The sequence below is a fragment of the Dermacentor andersoni genome, chromosome 2 (assembly GCF_023375885.2).
Source record: "Dermacentor andersoni chromosome 2, qqDerAnde1_hic_scaffold, whole genome shotgun sequence".
NCBI lineage: Eukaryota > Metazoa > Arthropoda > Arachnida > Ixodida > Ixodidae > Dermacentor > Dermacentor andersoni.
Window position 1 is genome coordinate 7,782,245 of NC_092815.1, and position 15,166 is coordinate 7,797,410.

A 15,166-nucleotide genomic window follows, 5' to 3' on the forward strand; every position below is an offset into this window, starting at 1 on the left:
CGCTTATCGTAGTGGTCGGCGTGCATGTTACGGGGAGTGGCTTAATGAGAAGTTCGTGGTGTAAGGGTTTTGATATGGGGCGTAATGTCGGATCGTTGGCAGGTATCCGGATTCCAAGGGAATGCAGGATGTAGCGGCCAGTGTTGGTTTGTGTGAGACGAATGCATTGTGCTTGGCGATGCGCGTCTACAATTTCCCCGATTGGGTTGTGGAGGCCTAATTGTAAGAATCGGTCGGTAGGTGCATTTATGGGAACGTGGAGGGCGAATTTGTATGCCCGGTGAATGAGAGCGTCCATGGCGTCAGTTTCACGGCGAGAGAGCTTGAGATAGGGTGTGGAGTAGAGCACACGGCTGCGTACAAAGGCGTGAACAAGGTAGCGTAAATCACGGTCTCAGTTTCGGGCCACCACAGGACGCCTTTGTGGTGGCCCGAAACCAGGCGGATGAGGAGCGATATCGCCCCTATTACCTGTTTGAGTCTCCGGAGTGTCGTCGCGTGCTTCCCATCACTCTGGACGTGCATACCAAGTATCCTGGGGGTTTCGACCTCTGGTATCGATCTACCGTCCAGCTCGATGACGATGGGGGAGAAAGGGGAATTGAGGTTCTTGGGACGAATGCACAGTAGCTCCGACTTCACTGGGGAACAAGAAAGTCCTACGCTAACTGCATAGTTTCGGGTCAGATCGGTGGTGGCTTGGATGGTGACCTGTATGGCGACATCACAACCATAGGTAGTCCCTAGCGTAATGTCGTAAGCGTAGAGAGTATGGTTCAGGTGAGGAACGCTTGCCAACTGTCGTGCTAGGGGGATGAGAGTGATATTAAATAAGAAAGGTGATAGGACGGAGCCTTGCGGGGTGCCTACGCTTTTTAGAGAGTATGTGGGGTAGGTGAGCGGGCCGAAGTGAAGCTTTGCCGTGTGTGCTGTGAGAAATGCCTGAATGTAGGTGAACGTACATGCGCCCACATTCAGCGCAGAGAGTACAGTCATGATCGCGTGATGTTCGACGCGATCAAAAACTTTGGATAAATCTAAAGCCAGCACTGTCTTGGTGTGGCTTGGACTGAGCGGATCGAAGATGTCATGGGTGATTTGAAACATGGCATTTTGTGTGGACAAGCGGGGGCGGGATCCCACCATGCCATGACCGTATAAGTCATGGTTTTTTATGCGCTGTGCGAGCTTCGGAATGATTTCGCAGAGACCAGGTTAGCGAGATAGGGCGAATGTTTTGGAGTTAAGTGGTGTGTTGGGCTTCGGAATGAAGCTTACCTTTGCGTGTCGCCAGGACTGGGGGAGGGTGCCTTCTTTCCAGCACTGGTTGCGTTCTCCGTGATGCGAGTAATCGATTGATTGTCCAGATTACGAAACGTTGTGTTGGTGACCTGGTCGGGGCTGTTCGCGGAATCGGTGCGGGGAGTCATGAGGGCTGCTCTGACCTCGGCCTCTATATGTCGGTGCCGAGTTCTGGGTTCGGCTGTGCTGTGTATAAGGGGAGAGGAGATGGTATGCTAGGTGAGGTGTATGTGTCGCTGAGTGTACCCAAAAGAACATCGGGGTTGTCCATGTGTGTGTATGAGCCGGGTGACGTGGTGCGGGTGGCGTTTTTGTTTTCGATGGATCGATGAGGTGTCGGAGGAGGTGCCACGACCGTTTGGTGGTCAGTTTTCCAGCGATGCTGTCGGATACTTGCCCCCAATTTGAGCGGCAGAGCTCCTCCGAATGTAGTTGAATTTTGGAATGTAAAGTGGCTAAGCGTTTTTTTTTAGTGTTCTGTTATGTTTACCCCGTTTCCACCTTTATAGGAGGCTGTGGTAGGCCTCCCAGAGGTGGGCGAGTCGGGTGTCTAGTGTTGGGGTGTCTGTGGTGGTTTCAATCAGCTGCGTATGGTGTTGGATGTCAGTCTGAAGAGAGTCTACCCACTCGGTGATGTCGGTGATGGGGTTGTCAGGGAGGGCAGTCCGCGCGGTGCGGAGAGCGTCCCAGTTAATGAGTTTGTGTGTCATGTAGGCGTGGCGGGGTGGTTTGAATGGGACAGTGACTTGCATCATGTAATAATCACTGCCCAGTGTGTGTTGTGCTCTCGTCCAGGTCACATCACGGAGGGAGCGGCTGATCACCAGATCCGGACTAGTGTCCATGCTGACACTGTTGCCGATTCGCGTAGGCATCTGATGAAAGTTGTTGTGGACGGAAAGTTGGAGGTTCTGCATGAGCAGCCAGAGCCTGCGACCTCTGTGTGTGGTTGTTTTGTATCCCCAGTCAGTGTGCTGACTGTTGAAATCCCCACCGATTAGTAAGGGGTGCTTCCCTGCTAGGCGGTACAGCTCTCGGGGGAGGGAGTCCAACGAAGCCATCTGTTGACATGGGGAGTGGTAGATATTGGCAATAAAGATGGATGGGAGTGTATGTGTGTGATGAATAATTTCGGTGATCACGCAGGGCGTCTCTGACGTGATGTAATGTGTCTTTTGTGTTAGAGGGCGGTGCACAAGTGTGGACGCCCTGGCTCTGCTTGTGGTGTCAGTGTGTGGAGTTGTAACCGGGTAGTGTGGCCTGATCGTCGGTATCTTGGAGAAGAAGGACTTGGAGGGTTGGCGAAAGTGTAGGAAGTAGAAGCTGTAGGTGCGCTTGCTTGCCCCGGAAGCCGTGGCAGTTCCAGGTTATGATCTGAAGGGAGTTACTGTTGCCCCGTCCCGCCATATTCGAGCATAGAAGGATTGATAACAGGGGTTAGTCTAGCGTCTATTGAGATGTGGGGTTCCATGGCGGTTAGTTTTGCTGTGGGGAGAAGGGGGGTAGAGAGCGGGGGAGCTGCGTGAGGCATGCTTCGAGGAGGTCGACCATTTTCTGGAGTATAGATTCCATGCAACGTTCCATGTCCGCGTCCGCTTTCGTAGTGAGGTCAGAGATGGGAGCATTGAATTTGCTTTCGAGGCGAACGTCAATATCTTTGAATTTTTCTCAAATTGGTCGGAGTGAACTTTCAGTTTGGAGTCGACATCGGTCGACGCGGAGGTGAGGGGTGGGGTAGTGATACGTTTTTCTAGGGGGGTGATTGAGAGGGAGCGGTGTTGGTTTGTGATAGAGCAGGAGGTGAAGTTGAGTGAGAAAGAGTAGGAGAGCGAAGTGAGCTCTGAGTGAGGACATTGAGGCGTCTTACCTCCTCCCGCAGATTCCTGAGCTCCCTTAGTTGTGGTCCGGATTTTTCTGGGCGGGGGCAGGCGGCGATCTCCTTGCACAGTCGGCCCAGGTGAGGTGTGCTGGGGCTTGTGGCTACGGTCACCTGAGATGGAGCGCACAGTGCTTACACTGCGCGATGACTTTCGCAGGGCTGGCTTCTGCTCCCAGGTTCTTCACTGGGGTCCGGTGGTTGGCTGGGTAGTGCGTGATGGCGGGCGGTCGTACCGGTACTTACATTGAATATTCCCAATATGATGGCAGTCCCCACAGACGATGCACTTGGGTGTACAGGTTGGGTGTTCTGTTGGCATGTGCTTGTCACTGCAATTGCGGCAACATCCGCTAGTTGAGGCGGGACAAACATCCTGGCGGTGTCCGATACGGCGGCAGTTGCAGCAAGTCTCCATTTTAGGTGGACGAGGAAAGCAAGTGTGAATACCCGCCCAAAAGCGGACAGCTTTGGGCACGGGGCCGGTGGCGAAAGTGGTAATAATGAATCGCTTTTTCCGAAGGGCCGAGCGTCAATAATTGGCAGTTCAGGATTGAAGGGAACAAGTTCTTTCAGGATTTCACTCTGCGACTCACCAATGTGGGCCCTGTGGATGACGCCCCTCACGGCATCATCGGGCGGAGTGAGGTAGGCGGTGACATCAGTTGAGCTCGTGCATATGCCCGAGCTCGAGTCTCCTCTGCAGTGCTGATCGTCAAGGTATTGTTTGTTGGATGCAGCCGCACCTGGTCCTGAGCGAGCGCTTCCTGCAGGGTGATTTTCGTCGCATCACATTCCTGCGAAGAACGTGCGAGGCATCTCCTTGGTCACGTCACTACGATTTTATTTATTTATTTATTTATTTATTTTGTAATGAACAAGAAGAGCACAAGGACGAGGCCAGCCAGATCGTCTGTTCCATGCCTGCAGTGCAATCAATGGGCCAGCCGGATTGCCAGTGCTTAACACGAGTGTGACCCGTTCGGGCAACCAGCTGTTCCTGCTCTGCGTCACCTGCCTTCTCGGTTCCGAACAGACGCTACCATCTGAACTATTCAGTACAACCCATTACAATTGGTAGAGGTGCGGAGTATTCAAGAACATCTACACCATGGAACTCCGGTCTCGGACTCTGCCTCCCGTCATGCCTGACTCTCCCCAGCCGACGTCGCCGCCACCCTCCGTTACTTGCTCTCACGCTATTCCGCAACGCCATCCAGTGGTTTTCGGCGGTACAGATGAGCAGGACGTGAATGACTGGTTGTCTACCTACGAACGGGTGAGCTTGCACAATCGATGGGACGATACCGCCAAGTTAAATGCCGTCACCTTCTACCTTGCGGCAGTGGCTCACCTGCGGTGTAAAATCACGAAGTCGACTTTCAGTCCTGCTCCACGTTGAAGACCAGCTTCGCTAGTGTTTTCGGTAGCGCCCCGTCCACAAGTTGAGCGCCTAGCAGCGCTTACTTGAGCGAGCGCAACAACCCGATGAAATATTCACCTGTTATATCAAAGAGGTTCTCGACCTATGCAAACGTGTGGAAGCTTCTATGCCCGAAAATGTCAAATTGAGGCACATTTTGAAGGGCATCGCCGATGACATTTTCCAAATGTTGATGGCCAAAAGTCCGCGCACCGTAGCAGAGCTCATAAACTTGTGCCAAAGCTACAAGTTGAAGAGGCAGCGTGATTTGACCAGGCGCCCCTCAGTGGCTGACGAGGCCCTCTCTTCCATGACAGACTTCTCTCATCGCTCCCCCCTGCTCACACAAATCCAAGCTTTCATGTGGGAGGAAGTTGCACGTCAGCTTTTTCTACTACACTTCGCTGAGCTACCGCAAAAGCAGCTGCTGCCGCAACAGTCTCCTACACAGCTCGCCCCTACGCTACAGCGGGTTATTGAAGACCAAGTTGCTGAGGCTCTACCAATGCAGCATCAGCAGAACCCTGTCGCCGCGCCGCTTACTTTCGCATCCGTCGCCGCGCAGCCTCCTCGTCAACCACTTGTTGCGCTACGTCAACAGCCGCTCCCACCCGTTCATCATCCCGTTCATCGACCTGCTCCTACCTTTGCTAATCCTTGGCGTACGCAAGGCAACAGGCCCATATGTTATGCCTGCGGTATTCCAGGCCATGTTGCATGACTCTGCCGAGGTGCAAGCTTTCTACTACACTTATTTTACTCGGCAGTCGCACAGGCCACCAGCCGAGCGCCCAGTCCTTACACGTCGTTCACCTTCCGCGCGTCGCCACCAGTTGTCCCCCATTCGTTGGCGCCCTTCACACACGCAACAGGAAAACTAAGCGCCGCAGTTCAGGAGGTAGGAACTGCATCACCATCGATCTGTACAAGTGCTCCATTGTACCCTTCGACCGTTGTCTACGTTACTGTTGACGGCGTCCCTACCGTTGCGCTAATTGATGCTGGAGCAGCCGTGTCTGTTCTAAACGAACGCCTCTCTCGCGCTTTACGAAATGTTACGACGCCACTTTCGGGGTTTTCTCTTCCAACAGCAAGCGCCCAGCCATTTCAGCCTTCAGCAGCATGCACAGCTAGAGTTCTTATTCAGGGCGTTCTCTATATTGTGCAGTTTATGGTTCAGCAGTCCTGCTCTCACGACATGATACTTGGGTGGGACTTTCTTTTGCGAAATAACGCCGTCATCCATTGTGCACGTGCTGAAGTCGAATTATCGCCTCTGTGTGAGGTGTCCCTCGTCGGCGCCACTTCTCTTTCCGTTAAGCTAATCCTACGGGATGTCATCGCCATACCGCAGTACTCGTCTGCCATTGTTTCCATCTTCTGTGGCGCTGTCTCTGAAGGCACTGCCCTCTTCACTCCTTCGGAACTCTTCATAATCCGCAAAGGTGTGCCCCCCACCCCCCCACCCCATTTGCCACGCTTGACATTTCAGCCGGTTTCAGCTTCATCGTTGTCTGCAATCCACTTCCTACAGCCCTGAAGGCTCTTTGCGGCGAAGCACTTGGCCATGCTCAGCCTCTTGATGAGATGTTTATAACCGACGTGCCGGATGCTCCGTATGCAAAGCTCACTGACCTCTGTGCACTTTCCACTTCTGCTCCGCCATCACCTGACTTATTCACACCTTTCATTGCCGATGACCTTACTTCCGAGCAGCGCTCCCAGCTTCTTCACCTGCTTGCCCAGTTCCGTTCTTCTTTTGATGTCGCTCAGCCTACTCTGGGTCGCACGTCAACCGTCAGCCACCACATCGACACTGGCAGACCAAGACGATCATGAGACGTACTAACAAATGAAAGTTTATTGAACATGCCGACTGAATGCTGGTTGACAGGCAATAAATCGAAGTTACACAAGAAGCAAAAGCAAAAACTGATGTGTATCCATACAGATCCCAACAGAAAACGCATCCATCTCTGAAAGTGTAACAGAGGCTATGCTGACAAGATTCTCCCAGTGTCTTTGCATCTACAGCATCCATAATTTGTATAGGCAGCCAATCTCCACAGAATGCTAGCTTCTTCCTATACAATGCACTCTCCAAATCTGAGCGTTCATTGTAGAGGAAGAAGCTAGCATGCTGTGCAGATCGGCTGCCTAGAGAAATTACGGAAGCTGTAGATCTAAAAATGCTGGGAGGACCTTGTCAGCACGCCCTCCGTTAGAAATGGATACATTTCTTGTCAGGAAAGGCACATGAATTTTTGCTTCTCCTTTTTGTGTATGTTCGGTCTATTTCTTGTCAGCGAGCATTTACTCGGTGTGTACATTAAACTTTTGGTTGTTAGATGGTTTTCTTGTTCGTCTTATGTGTTCTCTGGTGCCATTTGCAGCCAGGCTATTCATTATTTATTTTTTAGACTGCAACACGTCACTTTAATGGTCCTTGTGATTTTTTATTTTTTATTTGGGAAATACTGCCAGCCTTCAGAGAAGGCCGTAGGCAGGAGTGGAGAGTACATATGAAAAAATGATCAAAAATAACAAGACAAGAACGCATTACACAAGGTTCGCACTACGCACTGAAAAGTAGCGAAAGACCAATAGTTTGCACGTCGTTTGCATACAAACCCGTGCTACAGATATAAAAATTGTACAATGATATATTGACAGAGTGCTTGACAAGGAAAGAAGAAATCAGAACACGGACAATTCAAGCTGCACATGCGCGTCGCTCGATATGACAAACTGCTGTAATGCATCACTTATCGAAGCATGCGGGAGAACCATAGCATATGTCGCGAGATCATAAGTGTTGCTGAAAATTGAAAGCTGATGGAATTATAAAGCACTTAAGAATGACTGCATGGTGGGTTTCTCGACAATGTGTGCACTGAGACGGTTTCATTCTCGAATAGTTCGAGGAAAAAATGAATTACTGAAGCAATCGGTTCTGCAGGCGAATTCTTTGACCTTTTTCGAGTGATTTCCTCGTGTGGAACGACGAGTCACCTGTTGAATGTACAATTCCTTATTGATACGCAAATTATCATGATATATTAAATACATATATTTCAACCTATCACGATGGCGTCTTAGTTGAAGTGTTTCTAAATTAGCTTTTTCTAGCAGCTGAGTCGGAGATGTGTGCCAGCTGTATGAATTGCAGACGAATCTGATTGATTTCCTTAGGACACTTTCGAGTTTACTTATATTTAATTCAGTAAATGGGTCCCGTAAGACGGAAGCATATTCAAGAATCGGCCTAATAAATGTTTTATATGCCAGTAACTTTATTTCTTCTGTCGACTGACGTAGAGAACGTTTCAGATACTCAAGCTTCTGCATGGCCTTTTTTGTATGTAGTTGATATGCGTGTTCCACCTGAGATCAGGCGTGATCATGACACCCAAGTATTTATAACTCTCTGCTGAAGAAAGACTGCGGCCATTTATTGAATATTGGTAGCGTAGGGGAATCCGTTTTCTTGTTATTGTCATCGATACGGTTTTCTTCTCATTTACCTTCATTTGCCACTCAGAACACCAATGGTCTATTTTAGACAGAGATGAATTTAGAAGAGCCTGGTCATTCGGATGCTGAATTACATCATACAATATACAATCGTCAGCAAACAACTTAGTTTTCACTGGTATGTCTTGAGTAATGTCATTAATAAAAATTAAAAAGAACAGTGGTCCCAGGATGGATCCCTGCGGTATGCCTGACAAAACTGGGGCCGGACTGGAACTAATGCTGTCGATGGAAACACTCTGCTGTCGCAATGAAAGATATGCTTCTATCCAGGATATTAATGTAGTGTTCTTGAATATTGCTTTCATTTTGATAAGCAGTTTAGGATGGGACACACGATCAAAGGCTTTCTCGAAATCTAAGAATATAATGTCTACCTGGCCTTGCCTATCCAATGATGAAGCAAAATCTTGAACGGTTTCGAGTAGTTGTGTTACCGTTGACAGGTTCTTACGAAAACCATGCTGTCTGGAATCGATCAGGTTGTTATTTTCAAGAAACTCCGATATATGTTTAAAAATGACATGTTCAAGTGTCGTCACACATGTGCATAAAATGGAGATCGGCCGGTATATCGCAATATGTGATGGATTTTGTGATTTAGGAACGGGGACGATTCTTCCATACTTCCAATCATGTGGAAGTTCTGCTCGCCGTAAGGATTCTTTAAATATTATGGTTAAATATTTCGAGCACCATTCGGCATACCTAATGAGGAAGGCATTGGGTATGCCGTCTATTCCAGGGGATTTTTTGCTGTCCACTTTCAATAGAAGCGAGAGAACGCCTTCCTCAGTTATTGATATGTCACCTATAGCGGGGCATTCGTGAGGTAGTGTAAAGTGTGGCTGATTGCCGTCATCTTTCGTGAACACTGAACAGAAGTAATCATTGAAAGAACTCGCAATGGCAAATGGATCTGTAACAGGTCTACCATCAATGCATAGATTCGATATTGTACTCTTTTTTTGTTTGAACTGACGCCAAAATTTTGCCGGGGACGAAAGAAGAAAGTTTTTCATAGTTACACTGTCATAATGTAACTTAGCATTTTTGATAGCGTGTTTTAACTGTCTGCGCATGTCGGAAAGTTTTTGCGCGGTATCTTCGGAGGGACTACGACAAAGTTTCTTTCGGATCTTTTTCGTCTTTCGTCCCAAGCGTACAATGTCTTTGGTCATCCATGGGTTTGAGCGTTGCACACACTTCACTCGGAATGGTACGAAATCTTTTATGCACCTTAAAACAAGGTTTTTGAAGAAAAGCCACAAATAATCAACGGAAATTTCCCCAGACTCAGAGTGGACAAGAAATTGTGAAAACGAGATGTCAAGCTGGTCCAATATACTCACATCATCAGAACGCGCAAAAATCGGTACCATAGATGCCTGTTTCTTGATTTTCTTTATACAATTGAAATCTACATATAGGCTTACCATCTTATGATCGGATATACCGTCGAGAACATACGTTGTCGGGTTGCGATTAAGGATGCTATTGCTGACAAGAAAAAGATCTAAAATAGACATGGTTTCCCCTTGTATCCGAGTTGGTTCGGTAACTAGTTGTGTTAGGTCATGGAAAAGAATAATATCAACGAAAGGCTCGGCAGAGCTGCATAAGGGGTCTGGGAATTTACTGTTCCAGTTTATGGACGGTACGTTAAAATCGCCACCTAGAATCAAATTCCAAGAATAACTTTTGCTAGCGCATAAAAACTCATTAAGTTTCTCAAAAAAGGAATTACCTGAGTTAGGCGGCCTGTAAAATCCTGCTACTACGAGACTAAGGTCATCAAGAAAGACCTTTAAGATTACGTTCTCGATACCAGGTACGCCAGGAAGCTTCTCCACGTGTAGCGTTTCTTGGAAGATAATTGCGACACCACCGCCTCGGGAATCCCTATCCGTGCGGTGAATTTGATAGCCCGGTGGCGTTACCTCATCGTCGCTGATTTCACTGTGCAGCCAAGTCTCGGTTATTATTATTAAATGTGGTTTGTACGTCAGAATGATGCTTTCTATTTCTTCGGACTTATTCATAATGCTACGAGCATTAAGGTTCAGGCAACAAAATGGTTGTTTATTGCCAGTTTCAGTTCATTGCTTCTTACTGACGTCAGGCTTTCTAACAGGAACCCTTTTATTTTCTGTAGCATCCCATTCGAACAGCTCGTCATTAACTTTAATTTTGTCGTAGACTAACTGGGTTTTTCCGCCTGCTTTTCTTAATTCTGAGGTGCTCTGCCAGAGTTTTTGATGTTTCAGTCTGGTTGTGGCTGAGAAATCTTCCGAAATCGAGACCTCTTTCCCTTTCAGCTTGCGACAATTTTTCAAAATGGCCATCTTTTCACGGTGGTCCGTCAGTTTTATTATCACGGGACGGCGTTTGTTGAGTTGCTTGCGGCCTATCCTGTGAATCTGTACGACCGAAGAAACAGTCACGTCTAGGGTCTCGCTAAAAACGCCGTTAATCAGTTTTTCAGTCAACTCATCTGTCGTTTCATTATCTTGCTCTTTTACACCGAACACAATAATGTTATTTTTTCTGGATCGGTCTTCTAGTTCTATCAGCTTACTTTCCATAGTTCGAATAGTCCCTTCTAGCCTAAGCACCTCAGTTTTAACTTCTGTGATAGCTAATGTGGCTGCCTCAGCAGTATTAAGCTTGGATTCAATTTCGTCGAGTCTGTTTTGGATGCTTTTTTGCCCTTTAAGTAACTCAGTGAGTTGTTGGTCTACCGTGGGACCAGGATTCGGTTCCACGTCCCCACTTATCAGTAGCGATAGTACATTTCGAACATTCAGACAGAGAATGCAAAGACAGTGTGGGCACGTCAGCTGGAAAAAGCACGGGTTGTCCGATTTCACAGTACGAACTTCGTTACTAACCTGCATGAAGAACAGGAACGGATTTAGCCTCATGTTGACAGGAGGCCAGCCGACGTGCCCACTGAACTGTCGTGACCAAGGCGGGCTCTTTACAGCTGCGGGTGACGTCGATAGTCCACGGCGCGATGACGCCCAGGTGTCGTTGTAGTGCTGCCATTCATGTGCGTAATCTTGGGCAGGGGTGGTAGCGATGATGAACGGCTGTGCTCCATCTTGTAATGCGCCGACCGTCACTGTCCAGCCAAGAAGGAACTGCATGAAGAACAGGAACAGATTTAGCCTCATGTTGACAGGAGGCCAGCCGACGTGCCCACTGAACTGTCGTGACCAATGCGGGCTGTTTACAGCTGCGGGTGACGTCGATAGTCCACGGCGCGATGACGCCCAGGTGTCGTTGTAGTGCTGCCAGTCATGTGCGTAATCTTGGGCAGGGGTGGTAGCGATGATAAACGGCTGTGCTCCATGTTGTAATGCGCCGACCGTCACTGTCCAGCCAAGAAGGAACTGCATGAAGAACAGGAACGGATTTAGCCTCATGTTGACAGGAGGCCAGCCGACGTGCCCACTGAACTGTCGTGACCAAGGCGGGCTCTTTACAGCTGCGGGTGACGTCGATAGTCCACGGCGCGATGGCGCCCAGGTGTCGTTGTAGTGCTGCCAGTCATGTGCGTAATCTTGGGCAGGGGTGGTAGCGATGATGAACGGCTGTGCTCCATCTTGTAATGCGCCGACCGTCACTGTCCAGCCAAGAAGGAACTGCATGAAGAACAGGAACGGATTTAGCCTCATGTTGACAGGAGGCCAGCCGACGTGCCCACTGAACTGTCGTGACCAAGGCGGGCTCTTTACAGCTGCGGGTGACGTCGATAGTCCACGGCGCGATGACGCCCAGGTGTCGTTGTAGTGCTGCCATTCATGTGCGTAATCTTGGGCAGGGGTGGTAGTGATGATGAACGGCTGTGCTCCATCTTGTAATGCGCCGACCGTCACTCTCCAGCCAAGAAGGAACTGCATGAAGAACAGGAACGGATTTAGCCTCATGTTGACAGGAGGCCAGCCGACGTGCCCACTGAACTGTCGTGACCAAGGCGGGCTCTTTACAGCTGCGGGTGACGTCGGTAGTCCACGGCGCGATGACGCCCACGTGTCGTTGTAGTACTGCCAGTCATGTGCGTAATCTTGGGCAGGGGTGGTAGCGATGATGAACGGCTGTGCTCCATCTTGTAATGCGCCGACCGTCACTGTCCAGCCAAGAAGGAACTGCATGAAGAACAGGAACGGATTTAGCCTCATGTTGACAGGAGGCCAGCCGACGTGCCCACTGAACTGTCGTGACCAAGGCGGGCTCTTTACAGCTGCGGGTGACGTCGATAGTCCACGGCGCGATGACGCCCAGGTGTCGTTGTAGTGCTGCCAGTCATGTGCGTAATCTTGGGCAGGGGTGGTAGCGATGATAAACGGCTGTGCTCCATCTTGTAATGCGCCGACCGTCACTGTCCAGCCAAGAAGGAACTGCATGAAGAACAGGAACGGATTTAGCCTCATGTTGACAGGAGGCCAGCCGACGTGCCCACTGAAGTGTCGTGACCAAGGCGGGCTCTTTACAGCTGCGGGTGACGTCGATAGTCCACGGCGCTATGACGCCCAGGTGTCGTTGTAGTGCTGCCAGTCATGTGCGTAATCTTGGGCAGGGGTGGTAGCGATGATAAAAGGCTGTGCTCCATCTTGTAATGCGCCGACCGTCACTGTCCAGCCAAGAAGGAACTGCATGAAGAACAGGAACGGATTTAGCCCCATGTTGACAGGAGGCCAGCCGACGTGCCCACTGAACTGTCGTGACCAAGGCGGGCTCTTTACAGCTGCGGGTGACGTCGATAGTCCACGGCGCGATGACGCCCAGGTGTCGTTGTAGTGCTGCCAGTCATGTGCGTAATCTTCGGCAGGGGTGGTAGCGATGATGAACGGCTGTGCTCCATCTTGTAATGCGCCGACCGTCAATGTCCAGCCAAGAAGGAACTGCATGAAGAACAGGAACGGATTTAGCCTCATGTTGACAGGAGGCCAGCCGACGTGCCCACTGAACTGTCGTGACCAAGGCGGGCTCTTTACAGCTGCGGGTGACGTCGATAGTCCACGGCGCGATGACGCCCGGGTGTCGTTGTAGTGCTGCCAGTCATGTGCGTAATCTTGGTCAGGGGTGGTAGCGATGATGAACGGCTGTGCTCCATCTTGTAATGCGCCGACCGTCACTGTCCAGCCAAGAAGGAACTGCATGAAGAACAGGAACGGATTTAGCCTCATGTTGACAGGAGGCCAGCCGACGTGCCCACTGAACTGTCGTGACCAAGGCGGGCTCTTTACAGCTGCGGGTGACGTCGATAGTCCACGGCGCGATGACGCCCAGGTGTCGTTGTAGTGCTGCCATTCATGTGCGTAATCTTGGGCAGGGGTGGTAGGGATGATGAACGGCTGTGCTCCATCTTGTAATGCGCCGACCGTCACTGTCCAGCCAAGAAAGAACTGCATGAAGAACAGGAACGGATTTAGCCTCATGTTGACAGGAGGCCAGCCGACGTGCCCACTGAACTGTCGTGACCAAGGCGGGCTCTTTACAGCTGCGGGTGACGTCGATAGTCCACGGCGCGATGACGCCCAGGTGTCGTTGTAGTGCTGCCAGTCATGTGCGTAATCTTGGGCAGGGGTGGTAGCGATGATGAACGGCTGTGCTCCATCTTGTAATGCGCCGACCGTCAATGTCCAGCCAAGAAGGAACTGCATGAAGAACAGGAACGGATTTAGCCTCATGTTGACAGGAGGCCAGCCGACGTGCCCACTGAACTGTCGTGACCAAGGCGGGCTCTTTACAGCTGCGGGTGACGTCGATAGTCCACGGCGCGATGACGCCCAGGTGTCGTTGTAGTGCTGCCAGTCATGTGCGTAATCTTGGGCAGGGGTGGTAGCGATGATAACCGGCTGTGCTCCATCTTGTAATGCGCCGACCGTCACTGTCCAACCAAGAAGGAACTGCATGAAGAACAGGAACGGATTTAGCCTCATGTTGACAGGAGGCCAGCCGACGTGCCCACTGAACTGTCGTGACCAAGGCGGGCTCTTTACAGCTGCGGGTGACGTCGATAGTCCACGGCGCGATGACGCCCAGGTGTCGTTGTAGTGCTGCCAGTCATGTGCGTAATCTTGGGCAGGGGTGGTAGCGATGATAAACGGCTGTGCTCCATCTTGTAATGCGCCGACTGTCACTGTCCAGCCAAGAAGGAACTGCATGAAGAACAGGAACGGATTTAGCCTCATGTTGACAGGAGGCCAGCCGACGTGCCCACTGAACTGTCGTGACCAAGGCGGGCTCTTTACCGCTGCGGGTGACGTCGATAGTCCACGGCGCGATGACGCCCAGGTGTCGTTGTAGTGCTGCCAGTCATGTGCGTAATCTTGGGCAGGGGTGGTAGCGATGATAAACGGCTGTGCTCCATCTTGTAATGCGCCGACCGTCACTGTCCAGCCAAGATGCTTCTGTGTACCGTACAAAATCTTTTATTTGGCCAATGTAGCAAGAATGTATAGTGTGAAGCAGTAAGAACAGGGTACGCTTACTTCTAATTAAAAGGTTTATTGTGAAAATGCAGTGATCTATAAAGGTTACCAGAAAGTAGTACAGCAATAGAACCTGATAAAGACTAGTGCTTGATGAAACCAAACAGAAAAGTAGGAAAGGGAGAAAATACATATAGATATACAAGTCAAGGAAAAAAATATTGAGATCACCAAGTGTGCATGTGGCTACCTTCCAAGAAACTCATTTTTTTCCAATGGCATGGAACTGGAAGAATGTGCTTGCATAAGCAAGCTGTCAGTCTGCCTATTGGAATAACAAGTGTTTCTTGAAAGGTGCTGGCACGCAGCATTGGTAATTGTAATGACTTTTTCCTGCACTTGGAATTTTTCTGTATTTTCTTTCTGTAGCATTTTTAATTATGTTTGGCTGCATCAAGCACTAATGTTTATCTAGCCTTCAAAGATGACTTTCTTTTTCTGGTGACAACACGGGGAAGGCGGGAGATGGAAATTCAAAACGATGAGTAACACGAGAATAAGGTGAAAGCAGGAGCCAACGTTTCCACAAGT